At 39.3% G+C, this 4,245-nt stretch overlaps 1 non-coding gene across 1 annotated transcript; it reads right to left on the bottom strand.

Moving 5' to 3' along the window:
* Nucleotides 1-3,725: 3,725 nt before the first annotated feature.
* Nucleotides 3,726-3,787, bottom strand: LOC128597935 (U7 small nuclear RNA). The gene has a single exon (XR_008383474.1). It is a non-coding gene; the product is annotated as a U7 small nuclear RNA (small nuclear RNA).
* Nucleotides 3,788-4,245: the final 458 nt, after the last annotated feature.

Consider the following 4,245-nt stretch of genomic DNA (forward strand, 5'->3'; position numbering starts at 1 on the left):
ACTCACCTGTGGGGAATGTTGTGATAGATCCTAGCATACCAAAGGGAAAGGCCATGGATAGAGAGTTTTAAAATAATATTTGCTAATTTGCAACTGTTAATTAAAAGCCTTGTCACCAAGCCAAGCACATCTTTTCCTGCAAAGGTCGGTCCAAATTCTGGAGAGGCAGTTGCAGAGAAAGCGGGGCATGCGCCAGAGCTCAGGCAAGCGGGCTGGAGAGCAGACAACGTCTTTGAGCTGTGGATTTTCACAAACAACCCTGTCTCCTCTGAGTCGAGACAATGCCCTGCTTTCATGGAGATCTCAGGAGCTCCAATATTGTACTGAGGATCAGGAAAAAAACTAGACTTGAATTGAGGATAAATTGGTATTCACTAAATGGCACTTCGGAATTTACTGCAGCCTTCGCCTTTAGAGGGAATTGCCAAGGTGCTCATAAAAGGAGAAATGATGAATATTCAGGATGTCTTTTGAATCCATTAGGCAACCGGGGATGAGGTCTCCATATGTAGACTTCTGGTTCTTCCCTTAGACTGTTAAGGAAACCGCCAAAATGGCTGTCTGCAGGAAAAAATGGACCCTGGATTTGCCAATGGGGAGAAAGTCTAAATGCCAAAGGTCAAGTCCATGGAAATAAAGCTGGTTTAGGAGTTTTTGCAAAGGAAGAGATCTTAAATTTTGGAACTCTGGACACAGTGGATGAGGAAATGTGTCTCTCTGCTTGTCAGGGCATTGATCAAAATATAGTAGCAGATTGTTTATTGTACTGTCAGCCTTCATTTGCCAAGATCAGATACTCTACAGATCTAGTTGTGTACATCCCACACAGGAAAATTCCAGACAATTTATACAGGAGCCTCCGGTAGTTCTGTCAGCTAGGCTCACCAGAAGCAGAATTGTTTGTGCAACCCTGAGGACAGTAAAATGTTTATTCCCGAATCTGCTCACTTAAATCCCAAGCACTTGTCCCTGCAGCTTACACAGAGAAAAACCGTGGGTCCCTTGTGCTAGAAAGAATTTTAAGAAATAATTTAACACAGATGATTGGCTCCTGGGTGTACTGAACATCAATCAATCAATCTTTAGGAAAACAGAATTTCCTGGAAAAAGGATGATGCAGGTCACTGCACTGATTTCCTATCCTTTAAAATAAAGATGTGGATTCAGAGTCAAAGCAACATATATCTCTGCAAGGCTCTGTGTTCCTGTGCTCGGATAGGAATAAGCACCCTTCTCAACCTCTAGGCACTGACATGTTAACAGGGGAGACATAAACAAAATGTAACATTTAAAACAATGTCAAAACAGCTATGCCAATGCAAAGGAGTGATTCATTTTTAGCAGGGAGGGGTGGGAGGAGAATCAGAGATAGAAAATTACATAGGCAAGGAGTTATGTAGGCTGGATTTTGAAGGACAAGTTCAGCAAGAAGGAAAAAAAAAATGAAAGAGAGGGCATCCCAGGTAGAAAATCACCAGGAGAAATAGGCCATGAAATGGGAAAAGCCTCTAATTATTCTGTAAGAAGCACACATCTCCTAAGGGAGATCACGTGATCCGGTTTTCTATATCAGGAATCCAAAAATATAGTTCTTTATCTCCAAAGTCCCTTCCAGAAATAACATTCCATAGTTTTTATAATTCTGAGTGACCAACCCAAAATACCAACCTAAGGAAAGCCTTAAAATTTGTAGTGTTGTTTCTTTGATGTTTTATGAGCAAATGTGAAATTGGTAGCAGTGGGCAGAATTGCTACCCTGGGCCCAGGAAGCTGCCTACTTCATGAATTTCCAATTAGGGGCATCAGATCCCCAGAAGGAGATGGGGTAGGCCCCTTCTGAAGTGCCTTAGGCAAAGGACTTTATGTCCACTAAGGTGTGAATACCATGAATGCCAGGTTCTGCTCCTCTAGTGATGCTCTTAATTGCCACACAACCCAAAACGTTCTATCATTTGCTCTCTATGTCCTTTGTGGTCTCTGCCCTTTCATGTATCATAGAAGAGTTTGGGTGCAGAGCTAAGAAAAAAGCCAAAATGTGAAAAAAAAATACCCTCACACAAGCATCTACCTGGTTTTATTTTCTCTTCGCAACAACCATTAGCGGTACAAGTAGGATAGACAAGGAAGCTAAAACTCAGTGAGGAGATGTTGACTTCTCAGTTCCCAGAGTTGGTCAAGGCAGAGCCACCTGGCTAATTCTCCCTCTTCCCCTAAACATGTTCATATTTGCCATCCCAAGAAACAAAAGTTGAATTAATGCAAATTTTTTCTAAAGAGACAATACCAATATTTTGTTTATGTTAGATGTCATGAAGAATTAGGGCATGAACAGAAATATGAATATTGTATTATAAATATTAAAATAGTAGAGTCCATCTTGATGTTGCACGTTATTAAATAGATTAAATACACTGTGACTTAAAAGGTATTTTTGCCACTCTAAAAGTCCAGTACGATATAGTAAAAGCATGATTCCTAATGAAAAAATATGGCATATATTAAATTTCATTAAAATCAGAAATTTTTGCTTCTTAATGAAACTGTTAATAAAATGAAAAAACAGGGCTGTATTGGCTCGCACCTGTAATCCCAGCACTTTGGGAGGCCAAGGTGGGAAGATTGCTTGAGGCCAGGAGTTTGAGACCAGCCTGAGCAAGAGCAAGACCCTGTCTCTACTAAAAATAGAAAAACTAGTTGGGCACGGTGGCCCTGTAATCCCAGCTGCTTGGGAAGTTGAGGTGGGAGGATTTCTTCAGCCCAGGAGTTTGAGGCTGCAGTGAGCTATGATGACACTACTGCATTCTAGCCTGGGTGACAGAGCAAGAATCTATCTCAAAAAAGAAGAGAAGGGAAAGGAAAGAAAAGGAAGGGAAGAGGTGAGAAAAGTGAGGGGTGGGGAGTGAGGGGAAAGGAGAAGAGGTAAGGCAAATGAAAAGACAAATCACAGACTAGGAAAAATATTTGCAGTAACATATCTGATGAAAAACTTGTATCCTGAATATATAAATGTGTGTGTGTGTGTGTGTATATATATATCATCAAATTTAACAAAGAGTGACCTATATGCAACTACTTGTGCTGTATTTCCTCATGGAAGTTCTAGATTATGATCATTGTATCCCAGCTTTACAGTCCTCGAACTGCAAGTTTGTGCTTCAAGCCTTTTTTATGTTTCTCCATTTAGAGATGCATAGAAACTCTTCTTAGGAGAGAAGGTTAATAACTTCAAACTCTTCTTAAGAGAGAAGGTTAATGCAAATTCAAACTAAATGAGATGCCACTATGTCCCTGTGAGAATGACTAAAAACAAACAAACAAACAAATAAAAAGTAAAAAACTGACAATTCCAAATGCTAGAGAGGATGAAAAACAGCAAGAACTGTCACTCACTGCTGATGAGGATGCAAAATGGTAGAGTAACTTTGGTAAACAGTTTGCAACTTCTTCTATAGTTAAACATATACTTACCTTATGACCCAGTGAACCCAATACTAAGTACAGGTGCTTACTTAAGTGAATTGGAAACTTATGATCACATAAAAGCTTGCATGTCAATGTTTATTTCAGCTTTATTCATAATTACCAAAAACTAGAAACAGCCCTCATGCACTTCAACAAGTGAGTGAATAAAATAAACTGTGGTATATCCATACAATGGGATACTATTCAACAATTAAAAGGAACAAACTGTTGGTTCACACAATGTAAAGTGAATCTTTGACGGGGGGGGTATTCTAGCAAAAACCAGAAAACCTGCTAGACAAATTCTAAAAGAGTTATAATACTTAAATCTTAAATTCATTTTTTAATTGAAAGAAGCCAGTCCCCAAATGGTATATATTGTATGATCCCACTCCTGATATTCTGGAAATGGCAAAACTATAAGTATGGAAAACAGATCAGTGTGTATCAGGGGGTCAAGAGTGGGTATTGACTACAAAGGAGCCATACAAGGGAATTTTAGGATATTAGAACTATTCTTCCGGGATTGTGGTGATGCATATGATTCCACGAATTTTCCAAAAGCCATAAAATTATACAACACAAAGAGTGAACTTCACTATGTACAATTTGGAAAAAAAAAAAAAAACTGGGAGCTAGGGATGCAGCAAGCAGAGGAAGAGGACACGGGCTCAGACAAGTGACTATTTATTGAGCATCTCTGATCCAGACACAGTTCCACTGCTGGGGAAAGAACACTGAATTAGACAAAAATCCTGCCTTCCTAAAATTTTTGTTTTAATT

This window comes from Nycticebus coucang, chromosome 10, assembly GCF_027406575.1.
Source record: "Nycticebus coucang isolate mNycCou1 chromosome 10, mNycCou1.pri, whole genome shotgun sequence".
Classification (NCBI taxonomy): domain Eukaryota; kingdom Metazoa; phylum Chordata; class Mammalia; order Primates; family Lorisidae; genus Nycticebus; species Nycticebus coucang.